The sequence below is a fragment of the Ictidomys tridecemlineatus genome, chromosome 14 (genome assembly GCF_052094955.1).
Source record: "Ictidomys tridecemlineatus isolate mIctTri1 chromosome 14, mIctTri1.hap1, whole genome shotgun sequence".
Lineage (NCBI taxonomy): Eukaryota > Metazoa > Chordata > Mammalia > Rodentia > Sciuridae > Ictidomys > Ictidomys tridecemlineatus.
The window spans coordinates 5,871,387-5,885,909 of NC_135490.1; the positions used below are offsets into that span (position 1 = coordinate 5,871,387).

A 14,523-nucleotide genomic window follows, 5' to 3' on the forward strand; every position below is an offset into this window, starting at 1 on the left:
AATAACTTGTCCAGTTTAATAGGTGGCAGAGCCAATATTTAAACTCAAGTGGTTTGATTTCATAACTCAAAAACCAAATCCCCCCAACACACACACACACACACACACACACACACACACACACACACACACACACACACGAGGCATTGGTACTATGAGAGAAGGAGAAGGGAAGAACTCAAGAGCCTTATGGAGGGAGAGGTCAGTCCCTACAGCAGCATGTTGAGATGGCGAGCAGGCTCTGGCCAGGGGCTCAGCACACTTACAGACTCTGGGTAAGTCTATAGTCCTCTCTGGGTCCTAATTCCCTCATCTACAAAATGAGTGGACTGGACCAGAATCCTTCAGGCCCTTGCAACTCCAGCACACCCCATCAATGTCAAAGAGAGGCTGCCCCATGACTGATAAGTCAGGGAGTGTATCTCAGTGGGAGAACACTTGCCTAGCACCACGTGAGGCCCTGGGTTAGATTTCCAGCACTACTAAAAGAAAAAAGAAGTCAAGTGGGTGCAGTGGCACAGGCCTGTAATCCCAGGAGGCTGAGACAGGAATATTGGGAGTTCGAAGCCAGCCTCAGCAAAAGCAAGGTGCCAAGCAACTCAGTGAGACTCTGTCTCTAAATAAACAATACAAAGTAAGGCCGGGGATGTGGCTCAATGGCCGAGTGCTCTGGAGTTCAATTCCTGATACACCCCCTCCCAACCAAAAAGAAAGAAAGAAAAAAAGAAAAGAAAAAGAAATGTTTACATATGCTTAAAAAAAAAAACACTTCTACTTTCAACCCATTCCACAGTCAATGGAAAGGGTTGCCCCTACAGCCTTTAAAATATTATATCCCAGTTTAATTTCTCCACAGGACTGAATGCCTACATTCCTCTCTCCTCCAAATTTCAATCTCCTTGAGGGCAAAAATTCTGTGGTTGACATATTTGTATTTTCCATAGTTTCTAACATGTAGTAGCTGTTTAAGAAAATGTGTTGAGTTCAGGAAATTGGAATTTACCACCTGTCTTCATATATATGGCTTCCTGCCCTGCACGACTAAGGAGTTAGATGAGGGCTGTGGCCAACACACACATGCCAAGGTCCCTTCCACTGTGTGAGCACAGAGAGGCTCATGTGCAGAAGATGCCACATGATACCTCAGCAGCACTGGAGCCTGTCCTTCTTGGTCGGGAGACTGTGGCCCCAGTACCTTTGGCCTACTTATCAGTCATGGGACAGTTTTTCTTTGACATTGGTGTGGCTTGATGGATTTCCAAAGGACCTGGAAGATTCTGGTCTAACTCACTCCTTTTGAAGATGAGGCAATTAGGACCCAGGGAGGACTACAGATTTATCCAGAGTCATTCATTTGCACAGCCAGGACGAGGTGTGCTGAGCCCCTGGCCATAGCCTGCTCCCCATTTCAACACGCTGCTGCAGGTGCTGATAGCTCCATCTATAAATCTGAATCCCAAGGCCAAACTTTCTTCACTGTGATGCAATCACTAGGGTGAAAGACTTAGTGATAAGGCAGCCCTGGACTCTGGGGTAGAGCCTGGGAGCCTGGGAACCTGGGTTAGCTCCCACCCTTTGCAGTGGGAAACAGTGACCCTGGCTCAGCCAGGAATGGAGGCAGGTGGGAGCTTGAGAATGTGGTAAAGGGTCAGGAGTCACAGACATGTAGCATCACAGGTATTACATGCTCTCCTCCGACAGGGGATAATCCAAGCCGGAAGGGGTACTAGGCCCATATTAGATTGAGTGCCTTCTCAACTGTCCTGTGGACTCATACGTGTCCCAGTCTTCAAAATAAAGAAAATAAGAGAGTAAAGTTGGGGGGCGGGAGTATAATGGACAGGGACCTGGTCTTGGTCCTTATTCTCATTTTCCTCCTTGAGGAATTTTCCCGTGTCCTAGATTGCCTGAGATTGGCCTAGGACAGGCCTAGTAGACGCCTATTGTCCTGTGCAATTCTATTTTCCGGGGGATGAGGTACTGGGAATTGAACACAGGGGTGCTTGACCACTGAGCTGTATCTCCAGTCCTTTTTATTTTGAGACAGAGTCTCACCAAGTTGCTGAGGCTGGCCTTGAACTTGTGATCTTCCTGCCTCAGCTGGGAGTACTGGTTGTGCATCACACTTGGCTGTCCTGAGTAATTATTAGTGGCATGTATTCATACTCATAATATCACATAAAATATATCATCAACTCACTGAGCCTCATTTCCCTGAGTAAAGGATTGAATGAATATCTTTTGTGTTTTCTTTACGTTGGATGACATGTCAATTTTATGAATGCAGGGCCCAGAGCCTGAGATGAGTGGTTACATGTTATAAGACACAAGTGCAGCCACTGGGAGGGGAGGTGAAGGGAGCCTGGTGGTGTCTCACAGTTTCTTGCCCGGACAGCGGAGAGCAAAGTCACTTATTGGATTTGTAGCTGCTCTGTTATTGACATTGAACTTTGAGCCTGAGGTTCACCATTGGCAAACTGGGCTTGATGATGATGATGATGATGATAATGATAATAATAATAATAATAATAATAATAATAATAATAATAAAATGAAATACACCAGCACTTCAGAATGGCACTTGAGAATTCATTAGAGCCTACTCTCAAATTGTCTGCTGGTTTTATTCATTTTTCAGTGTATGTTAGAGTACTGCTACATCCCCATCCATCTTTCTACGAGTTTGTTTGTGCTTCTGAGTTTTGGGGATTAGGCCTTTAACTGGGGTCATCAATTCACAGTCTCATTTTCTGCCTCTGACATTCCCATTCTGATTCGGAAGCTTTGTTGGGGATAGGGTGCTGGCAAGGCTACTTCAGTGTGCTCCTGTTGTGGCCACCCCTGCCAGGCCAACCAGCTGCCCCCTCCTGCCTACTCCCACCAGTGCCCTGACATGTGCTAGGTCAGGGTTTGATACAAAGTGCTCATTCCACAGGCCCAGGAGGTTGAGATGGGTGCTTGTGTGTGCCTGTGCTCAGTGTTTTATTTTTTCATCTCATTAAGCTTAAGTTTCCTGATAGCTGTAATAGTATTTAATACTAGAGCCCTAAGCAGTGTTCCACCCACAGTAGGTGCTCAATACTCACTCAAAGGAATGAATCAGTGATTGAACATAAATCAATCAAAATATAGAGTTTTGTATCAACCAAATATAGAGTTCTGTATAAGAAATGTGCTTATTCGTGGAATGTAAACAATTTTCCCAAATATTTCCCTTTGTCACATCTCAGGAAACTCAGGCCTAGATTCATAAATGTATGGTTTTGAGCCAGGTATGGTGGTACATGCCTATAATCCTAGTAACTCAGAAGGCTAAGGCAGGAGGATCACAAGTTTGGGGCCAGCCTTGGCAACTTAGACCCCCGTCTTTTAAAAAAATAATAATAAGGTTTGGCTTTGTAAACCAGTTTATTTTCCCCTTTTTGATTTCATGTGTCTGAGGGGCACTTGAACTGCTGTTTGCTTCACTTTATAACTTGCACCTTGGAGAGGCTGATGATAAATGGGAGAAGAATAATTCCTTATTGCTACTTATCTGCCCAATCTATAAACTAGTGTCAGCATTTACTCAGTTGGGTTTAAAGCTGGTATACTTATTAACCTGCTTAAAATAAGCCATAAAAATGGGCTTGGTAGGCAGTTCTTTTTAACTAATTTTTTTTTTTTTAAAAATGACATTGGTCATATTCTACTAACTCATGGAGTGACCTCTGGCAAATCATTTAACCTCCCTGGGCCATACCTGCAAAATGGGGAGGGGGGCTTGAGCAGCTCTAAGAGCCTTTAGCTGTGTTATTCTTTGATTCCATGATTTGGGGATGAATAAAATTGAGGAATCCTGATAATACCTATTAAAGTAATTATAAGTCAGCTCACAAGGGCAATCTCATACATGCCTTGGCATGCCCCTGGGGGTGGAGATGTAATCCCCTGTAGCTAGTACAGGCCATTTGAATTTAATTCTGTTCCTTATTGGTGGTGTGACCTTTGGCATTTCCACATCTCTGAGTCTCAGTTTTCTCATTATAAAACAGGGGTGATACTCTAATAGTAGGAACGGATTACCCAGAGGGTTACTGTGAAGCTGAAGTGTGATACATATGTGGAAACACTTGGAAGCATCATAAATGATATTCATTGTTCCCAGTTTACAGATGAGAGGATTGAGGTATTGTTTGAGCAGTTTGTAGCAGAGCCAAGAGGAGGATTGTTTGACTTCCCTATGCTATAGGAGGGCTAGCAAATGTGGCATGAAAACAACTGTGGCACTTGAGGTGACCCTGCTTGCCTTGTTAACAGATGAACTGAGCTAGAGCTAAGATCTCTAATGACCGAAAATTCTGCAGTTTGTAACAATTCTATTAATACTCCCTTACCATCAACCATCCACCAACTAAGAAACAAAGATTGACCTTGAAGGGTTTTGTTTGTTGTTGTCTTTATGTGTAGAACTTGGAGGAAGGATGGGAACCACATTTCACGTCCATATTCCCTGCTACATTCAAAACATTATCTGCTAAAAGTGAATTTGCTAATTAACAATCATGGCTCTGGTCCTTCTTCTGTTACTTGTATCTTTCCTTCACTGGATTCGTTACCTTAAGACAAAAAAACAGCACAAGATGTTTTGAAGGTTTCCTGCTTGACGGTGGAATTTTGTTACCACTGTTCCTCAGCCCCATGCTACACCCCGCCTGCAAAGTGAGAGGAAGACTGCTGTAAACTGTTACTTATGTCTCCACAGGCTAAAAAAACGGTTCAGTTCCAAAAATGGCCCCTGACGTTTCCTAACGGTCCTCTTGCAGCTCCCTGGGTCTGCAGTCCCGCTCGGGCTTGGACTCCCTGCCAAGGTCTTCTCTCTGAAAGTCGGTCCAGCTCCTTGGCCACCGCCAAGGTCTGACTTCCCGCTCCGCCCAGGTCCCCCTCCTCTCCCAGGGGAGTAATCAGCTTGCCTTCGCAGCTGGGCCAGCACCTGGCCCTGCATTCAGCATCCTCCCGCCAGCAAAGGGAGTTGCGAGCCCAGGGAAAAGTTACAAAAACTTAGCCTATTGTTTTCAGTTTCAGAAACGCTCAAGGTTGCAAGTGGAACTGTGGGGCACCCGGGAAGGCTGGGAAAACACTCCACGCGGCGGGAGGGAGCCTCTGCGGGAGACTCCCCCGCCGGCCCGTGGGAGCTCCCCCTGCGCAGCGCTGCGACCAGCGCCAGGAAGACTCCGCGGAGGCCGGGGACGCTCAATCTGGACCCCTCAACAGGACCTTAGGAAGCCTGGCCCGCCTGCATCTGATCGATCCTCCCTATTCCCATCTCAAAATACTTCTTTCTTCTTCTTCTTCTTCTTCTTCTTCTTTTTCTTCTTTTTTTCCCCCAAATGTCAAACAAACATGAACTCATTGTAGTTCCTTTGGAAATACAGAAAAGTATTCCAAGGAAGACAAAATCCCTTCTTAACCATACCCTCAAAGAACCATTGAGAATATTGGGCTTTTCTCTTTGTCTCAACACAAATTTTCCAGGTAAAAGAGTATTTTGCAATCTAATTTTTATTTTTAGAAATATATTATGAGGAGCTGGGAGTGTGGCTCAGGGGTACAGTGTGGCTCAGCATGCAGGAGGTCCTGTGTTTAATCCCAGCACCAAACAAAAAAATCCTCAAAATAGCCAGGTGTGGTGGCACCTGCCTGTAATCCCAGTGACTCAGGAGGTTGAGGCAGAAGGATATGAGTTCAAAGCCAGCCTCAGCAACTTAGGGAGGCTCTGAGCAATCCAGCAAGATCCTGTCTCTAAATAACATATATATTTTTTAAAGGGCTGGGGAGATTAAGCACCCCTGGGTTCAATCCCTGGTAGTAAAAAAGAAAGAAAAAGAAAAGAAAAATCCCTAAAATAAATGTGAGACTTTCTTGTGTCACTGAATGGCTTAAGAAAACATAATTTAATAATAATGTTATGAATTAAGTGTAGTTAATTAAGTAAACTCTAATTGCCCAGAGTTTGGGCTATTTTCTGTTCTTTATTATTGTAGATCAATTTTCAATGTGTTGTTGTCAAATCATAAATTTTGGTAAGTAAAGCATCTTGCAACTCTTTCATTATTTCCTTAGGGTTAGAATCATTAGGGTTCAGGAGACACATTGCCAAATTGCCTTTCAACAGGCCACACCCATCAGCAGCAGCACTCAATTTGGGTTAAGATAATGAAAAATATATTTATTAACTTGTCAAGAGGTGGACTACCTCTTGTTAGACATATTTAATTTCTCAAGAATTTTCAAGCCATAGGTTAAGGGGGAACGTCAAATAAAAACAAGGAGGCCATTGATGTCCCCCAGAATGCCATGTAGTGTGGAGATCCTTTCATGGAGCAGAGACTTGCTTGTGTGCTAAGGATTATGAAGATTCAAAATATAAGAAACAAAAGCACAAAAATGTGAAGTGATTTGGTCAAGGTAGTATAGCCCATAAGTAGTAAGCTGGGCCTCAATATACATTATTCCAACCCTGATGTTAGGACAATGGCTCTGAACAACTTCCAGAATATTCTTTTGTGATAGCCTCATTGTCTAGAAATTGCTTTTTGTAAGTGCAGATTATATATAGAGAGCAAATTTATCTTTGAAGACGTGGCATGCTCAACTATTGAGAGGTACATTCCTACTTCTTATTTCTAGAATATACTAGAAATACTTTGGTTTGCCACCCAGCTTTGTCTGTGGTTGTGTGGGAACTAGATCCAGACTGGCTATTCTTTAGCTTCTGCCCAGTATTTTCCCCTGACCTGGCAACAAATATCTCCTGTGGGCCACTGAGGAAGGTCAGCTTGGCTAAGGCCCATAGCTCCTTGAAGTTTCTAGGGTCTTAGTGTCCGGCAACTCAGGCCTCTGCATTTCAGTGTAGAGGCTGTGGGAGAGCAGTTGGCCAGTCAGTCAGGGTTGGGGGCGCGGGTACAGAGCCTTTGCTCCTGAAGCACAGAGCCCAGCCTGACGCGTGGGAGTTGCAGCAGCCTGAGGAGCTATGGCACACTGGGCATAGGCATGGGCAGACCAAGATCCTCTTCTTCCAGGGAAAGACCTACCGGGTTGTGAGCCAGTTTCAAATGTGAAGCCTGGCAGGAATTCACAGTTCCTTGATCTGGTAGAGGGCAGAAGCAGGAGCCTGGCTTGGGCTTTCTGGGGAGGGGATTCCTGAATTGAATAGAAAGCTGGACTAATAACCTCTGGGGCCCTTCCCACTCCCAAGTCTCAGTTTTGTATGTCTTGGGGGAGAGAAGTGAGCAGTCATGGGACTGGAATAGTTGATTTAGGGTCCCCACCCAGTCGCCAGCATAGTTCTCATCTTGGGCAAATAATTTAACCTGTCAGTACAAGGCACAATGCCTGGCGCAGAGTAAAGCTTTGTAAATGTTTGCTGAATGAATGAATGAATGAATGGGTGGATGGATTTCAGTCTCCTGAATCTCAAGGAATACTGGTAATAATTCGAATCTTACAACAACCTTTCATTGGCGAGTGATAATGAGACAATGAAAAAAGCCTGTTGAACTTTTGAAAAGGAAAAAACAACCCCTTCAACCCAAAGTATTCTTTCTCTTTCTTACGCTGAAGGTGGGTAGAATTAGGGCGGGGAATGTAGCTTAGTTATAGAACACTTGCGTAGCATGCAAGGCCCTGGGTTCCACCCCCAGTACCAATAATAATAATAATAATAATAATAATAATATTTATTAGCACTGGAAGCATAAATTGTGGTGAGTATTGAGTCTTCACACACTCTCTGGTTCATTAATTCCCCCTGCAGCCAGTGCAGCAATTCAGTGCTTCTCAGGGCTGGGTGGGGCACGCCAGGCCCTGTTGTTCCCTCCTCCCCGACCCCGGATAAATGCCTAGGTCTAATGGATTGTTCATGCTGCTGTCTAGATTAGATATCGAGCCCCTCCGTTATCGAGGCTGGAGCAACCCCAGTGGCCACCATGCAGAGAGCTTTCCAAGGAAGTCCCAGAAAGGGTGAGAAATTGAGGGGACACCAAGACAGCTGAGCAAGCCTGGAGCACATGGAAGGAGCCCCTTCCCAGAAATCTCCCTGAATCCTGTCTTCCCAACCCCCCATGGCACTTAATGAAGCAGGTACCCAGTGGGGTCCCTAGCTGCTAGAATTCTCAAAGCTTAACTTTGAGACACTCCCTCCCTTAATAACCCATGTTAGTTTTTTTGATTGTTTGTTTTGGTTTGCTTTCCCCTCAAAACAGGGACTACTACATCCCCGCTGTGGGTAATAACTTTCCTAATTTTAGCTCCTCTTGAATTATGGTACAAGAGCTAGAGCTGACTTTCTGGCCTCCTTTTGAATTTCCCATGGTCAAAATTTTATCTGTTAATGATCTTGTGTCTTAAAGAAAGTTTTGGTTAGTGGGTTTTTTTTTAACAATGTTTTCTTTAACTTTCTTAAAGGAAAAATAATCTTTTTTCCCCTTCTAGGTCAATTTTTCTGTCTCCAGTCATTTTCTGAAAGCAAAAACCATCTACTATCTATCAACACCATTATATAAAAAATTCTCATGTGTGATCTAACAACAAATTCTACATAAAACAAACAACAAGCCCTCAAAATCATTATTTATCTACAAGGAAAGACTAATTGTTCTATCATTATTATGATAGAAGTACTGCCATCTAACAGAAAGCAAACAAAATCTTAGCTGGTGAACAAGGAAAAGTTATCTATTTATGCCATTTCAATTTCCTGTTAAATCTTTGGAGTTAGTGGAAAGCCATAATAAATAGTGTGGCAGGATAAATCATCTGGCTGGATTTTATAAGTTCTACAGCATTTAAAATATATTATGCCATGACTTTGAGAGAACAGATCTTGTTAGACATTGACTTAGCCTTTGGAAAGTTATTTCTATCTATTTAGAGGTGGATATTTAAGAAATTCCTTAAGGGCAACAACAGCTACTTGTGTAGTTTAATATTCAGAATTTAAAATAATTCACCACCAGGAAAGCTTCTGATTCTTTGAACATGATCCAGTAACTTCTATGTAAGCACTACACCCAAATTTATAAAACAAATTTATTATGAGGGTTCAGGGATTCAGGTTGGGGTGGGAAGCGACCCAGCCGGACCCAGGGGCTGTATCTGGGAGCACCCCTCAGTCAGTAAATCCACCTGATCCGCAGGACCAAGAACAGCTGTCCAAGGGAAAGGCTCTCAGTTAGAAGAGAAGAACCAATTCGATGGATAAAGAACAAAGGAAGGGGGAAGGATTCTGATTAATCTGAAACGGAACACTCTGGAACAGAGGGAGAAGAGAAGGAGAAACGGGGGTTAGGGAGAAAGGAGAAAACGGGGAAAGTCAAGGAGATACTGATAAACGAATAAAGACCGTTCCTGAGGATGGCGGGTGGGCGGTGGAGGGAAGAACAACCCTTCTCAGTATCAAATAAAAGACTACAGTCATCCCGGGCAGGAACGACGGCTCCCACTCCCGCCACCGCGGCACCCACGCCGGGGTCCAGCAGGGACTGCAGTTACTGCCCCGGGGCTTGGTGTCACGTGGCGCGTTTCTAGAACCCAGTTTTTAGAAGACGGTGCTGAGGTTGGGAAGTAATTGCAAGGCGGCGCACCCCCCGAACCCGCGTGCCAAGGCCTGGGAATCGGGCTCTCTATCCCGGTCCCAGGCAGGTCCGAGATGGTGTCTAAAATTTTAAGGCCCTGCAAACATCTGGCCGGAGTCTCCCAGGACTCATTTTCCGTGGCCACTGACCCCACGACCCTGGGGTCCCTGTGCTCCCTCAATATCGCTCCCAACCCTGCCAAAGAAAAGCGGGTTTGAATCTGTGCCTTGCTCTCTGGAGCCCAGGTGGCTGGGACGCTGGACTGCGGGGTCCTCCACGTCGGAAGGTCTCGGAGGTAGCACAGCCTAACTGGGGACTCAGGTTTTTTTTTCTTTACCACCGAGGTAACCCTAACCCCAGTCACCTCTTTTTTCTTTCTTTCGCGGCTTTGGGGATGAACCTAAGCCTCGCACATGCGAAACAGGGACTCTGTCACCATGATCCTTGGCCCGTTTAGGAACGTCACTCGGCGGGCGTGACTGGGGAGAAATGGGGACGGGGGCTTCGCCACGCGCCTCGCTGCCCAGACCCTGGTGCCAGTGGCGCAGGGCAAACAGGTCCAGGGTCCCTCGAGCGCCCAGCACGTGGCGAGAGGCGCTCAGGCGGTTTGGGCAGTAGGTGTGCTCAGCGGCCAAGGGCTCTAGGTCCGGGGAGGGGTCTCCCGCGCAAAGGGCGACGACGCCAGTTCAGAACGGCGTCAGGCTCCACTTGGAGGTCAGGCGACTGACAGGGTTTCGGAACTCGCAGCCTGCTGTCTGGGCTTCCTGGCTCCACAGTCCTGCCCGGGGAACGTGGACCCGTGGAGCTCTCCCGGCCGCGACCTCCATCTGGGATGACCTGGCCCACGAGGCGCCAGATTGGTTGAAATGCATTACGAGAAATCAGCCTCGGCCCCCCAGAAGGAGAGGGACAGGAGGGAGAGCTCCGCTGCCTCTTGGGCCCAACGCGGGAAAAATGGGGGGGAAAGTCTTTATGATGTGGTTGTTTGCTGGCTTTAGAGTGCGTGGTCACGCTTGTCAGGAGGGACCCCTCGGGGCTCGTGTTGCTGAAGGAGTCCACTCCCCAACCCACTCCACTCTCCGGTCTCCCACTGCCCGCTAGGGCTTTGCAGTTGTTTAGCCCGAGGGTCGGGAGAGTCAGGACGCGAGGCGGCACAGGGAGGCCCAGGTGGGAGCAGCGTCCTTTCCAGGCTCCATTGTCCACCTTTCCCCGCAGTCTGCGCACGTGGAATTGGGGCTGTGTCTTGGGAAGACCCTGGATCGTTCAGATCAGTTAGCAAGTGAGCAAGCTCTTGGCGGGAGATCCCAGCAGCAGGGTTGGGGCCGACTAATGCTCCTAACCTTTCTTCTCTTCATGCGGGGAGTGGCAGGAACAAAAGGTTGATGCAAGAGGAATTTGCCGAACGAAAGGGATCAAAACTGATGGCTAATGAGCAATACTGTCATCCTCTTTCTTCCTGATTTTCCTCACTCCAGGGCAGTTCTCTCTTTAGGGGTGAGGATGAGGCTTTTCGTGTGCTCGCACTATTTGAGGGAACCTCCATTTCCCTTTTCACCTCATCTCTGCCCCTTGAAAAACTGTCACTTTTCGTTTCCTTCTCCAAACTCGTGGCAGGGGTAAAACTGTTATCCCGGTACCCGGGCCAACCGGGGCTCTGCTGGGGCACTTAGAAAGCCCAGATTACTCGGCGGAGGCCTCCAGGACTCCGGCAGGTGGGGACCCCGGCCCGCCCGCCCCTCCAGGGCTGCGCGCCCCACACTCCGCGGACGGCTCCACGGGACTGGAGCGCACGGGTCCTTTTCATTTGCCGACAGCCTTAAGCTCTCCCCACTCCCGCCCCTGAGCTTTCCGACCCCGCGGCGCAGCCTGACGCCGCCTGGTTTATTGACCTTAGATCAGCTTCTGGGCTTTATCAGACCCGAGGGGGGCGTCCCGGCGTCCACCCCCTCCCCAGTGGCGCGGCCCGAGCCCCTTTAAAACTTTTCTAGAAACCTGCCTTTCCTTTCCCGTTCCCGACTCTGATCCCAGGACCTGTAGAAAAGTCGCCTGAATTTGCACAACGGTGAACAGCCCAGGCGGAGGTTCAAAATCCGGGACTTTTTTTCCAAAGTCGCATTTTAATCGAGATAATTTAGGTGAAGAGTTCCCCCCCACCCAGTTATTCGGATAATTGCTCGAATCTCCCTTTGTGCTGTGTTTAGACAATTGGAGATTGATGGCTTGAAGTTCTTTAGTCGGGTGTGCAGCCCCAGCCCTAAATCCCTTCCTCCCCACCCTTCCCAGCTCTAAAACATTGCTGCACTTCACACGTGCAAACTGTAATTTTCTATCCTGTAAATCACTCGACAAATATAACCGGGAACTGGAAAGCCATTGGAAATGGGTATTTTATTGTGTTTGAAAACAGAACATGGATAAAAACAATTTATTAACATACTCAATACCAACCATAGAAAACCAATATTTCCCTCTGCCAGTTGACCTCATAAATGCAAAAATCACTTTCAGAGACACATTCTTAGAAGAAAAAGGAAATGGTTGCCAATGTCTACGTGGCTAAAAATGAACTCTGTCAAAAAAGTTCATAAAAAGGGACTTTAAAATACCCTTTCCTCAGGGCCAAATTGTCAAATAAGACTAGCAGAAACAAAATATTTGCTACTACAACTACTACTAAAAAAGCAAATCCAATTTTGTGATGACAAATCACAAGATTCTAGCAGCTGTACACAGTAAGGTTTCCCTCAATTCAGACTGGCTGATTTTTCCCAGCTAAAACCATTTCATTTCCCTTACTTTGGAAAACATAAGGAGTATGTATATCGGCACTGGGGGAAAAAGAGCCAGGAGGAGGAAGTCAAAGAGTCGGGAAAGATGAGTGTAAGTTTTGAGACAGTTTTTGAATTCAGCCTGCTGGAAGTCGACAGGGCTGTTGGAGAGGGAGAGATACCCACAGGGAAATATTTTCCATTCTCTTCTTGGCAGAGCTAATATTTGTAGTCATCGCCCCAGTGCACCAAATCCTACCCAATGCCAGAAGAGCAGTTGCTGAATCCTTTTTCAGCTACGGAGTTTAAAATGCCATTGTTTTTAGCCTTGGAGCGCCAGGAGGCAGGGGCTGCCAGGTAGGTTGCAGACTCTCCCAAGAGCTGGATCTCCTAGGCACAACTTGAATGAGGAGAACTCTGTGCTCCTCATTCTCCACCTGAGTCCTTGAAAACTGCCTTCTGCCTCTCCCGGGGTGTCTGCTCTTCTTCGTTTGCTACACTTTGGCTTTAGAGGAAGGAGAGGTAAGTGAATGATCTGCAAAAGCACAGGCAGCTAAGAGCATATTCAAATGTTCCCAAACAAGCAGTGGGCTTGGGGAAGAGACACCCCACACTCCTTCCCATCACGTCTGGCTCCAGAATAAATGAAAATTAAACCCTTCTCCAAGCTGACTGACCCTTCCTACAAATAGGCAAAGAAAATCCTCAGATGCTGAAGGCTGAGACCCATTCCATAAATGAACAGCCTACAGGAAACACTGTGGAGGCTTTCTCGCCCGGAAGCACACTGGGCCAGCTCTGACAGGGGCCAGGAAGGGTTTGCCTGGGTTTTCCAGTGGGGTGAAGAGGACCCCAACAGCAGCAGGGACCCCCGGGAAGGTAATGTGATTTGGGTTTGGTGAATGGAGCAAAGACAGAGGGTCCAGAGACACCTGGTCAAACCCACTTGGTTTCTGGTGTGGTCCATATTTATTCAATTAGTGTTTTTTCTTGAGAAACCAACCCTCCCATCTGCTTCCGACCCGACTCGTGGAGTGGGGTGTTGGACCAGGAAACAGAGAACTAAAATGCCAACCAGCTGTAAGAAAAAGAAACACAAAAGGAGAGAGAGAGAGAGAGAGAGAGAGGGAGAGGGAGGGAGGCAGGGAGGGGAGCAGGGAGGGGAGCAGGGAGGGGAGCAGGGAGCCCTGCCTCTGTGGCCTGGCCTTGGAGCCCTCATCCTTTCCAGCCCGGCAGAGGCCTGAGGCCCCCCAGCCCCTGGGCTTGCTCACCGAGGCCTGCCCTGCCCTCCTTCTCCCCCTCAGACCCTCAACCTGGCCTGTATTCAGTCAGTTCCCGTCGCCGCCGCTCCTTCTGGCCTCCGGTGGCGGGGAGGACCCGGAGGGGACTCACCCGGTGGGAGCGGTGTTCCTGCGGCTCCTCGAGGCCCGGTGGAGCGAGCTTTCAGGGACAGCCTGGCCCCAGCCCAGAGATTGCAGGCTGTCCTCCGCCGGGTGGGAGGGAGACGCTGTGAGCCGCGTCTCCCAGCTCCCAGCTTTCCTCTCAGAATTAGATAACAGGAAAAATAGATAAGAGAAGTGGTTCATTAATTCAGCAAGCCTGTGGTCGACTTTTCTTTTTTGGTATGTGCAGAAGTGGAAGGAAACCCTGCTAGGGAATGACGCCTTGCTGGACAATTTTTTTTTTTAAAGCCGATGTTCATGAGGTTCAGAGATGCTGCTCAAGGTCACTCCAAGAACACAAGACCCACAGGCAACAACCTAAGGAAACATGCTCCCTTCACAGTGTGCTCCTCTTCCTCCGGATTCCACTGGTCCTGCCGTCTGACCAGCGGGAGGACTGCTCATGTCATGGCAGTAGCTCCACTCCTTCTAGGATGGCAATAGAATTATAGGGTTTTTAGTTCGCTGCTCATTAGCATTTTAGGGGTCCTCACAACAGGGGCAGGTAGGCAGATTGTGTATTATCACCCTGAATGGAGCAACCAAGCTGGGGGTGGTGGTGGTGGTTAGGAATGTACTTGTGGTCAAGTCACATTCAAGGAAAAGGAGGAGCCCATATTGGATTCCCAATCAATTGATTCCTAATCCAACAATGAAGAAGCCACTGGATTCCTAGAATAGTGACCTCAGAATTCCACA

General features: G+C 47.4%; 1 protein-coding gene across 1 annotated transcript in view; it reads right to left on the reverse strand.

Moving 5' to 3' along the window:
* Window positions 1-13,977, reverse strand: part of Gata4 (GATA binding protein 4) — a 71,987-nt gene extending 58,010 nt beyond the window's left edge. The window contains exon 1 of the mRNA XM_078030777.1: window positions 13,775-13,977. The gene's annotated coding sequence lies outside the window, so the exon portion shown is untranslated. The remainder of the gene's footprint in view (window positions 1-13,774) is intronic.
* Between the last annotated feature and the right edge of the window lie 546 nt (window positions 13,978-14,523).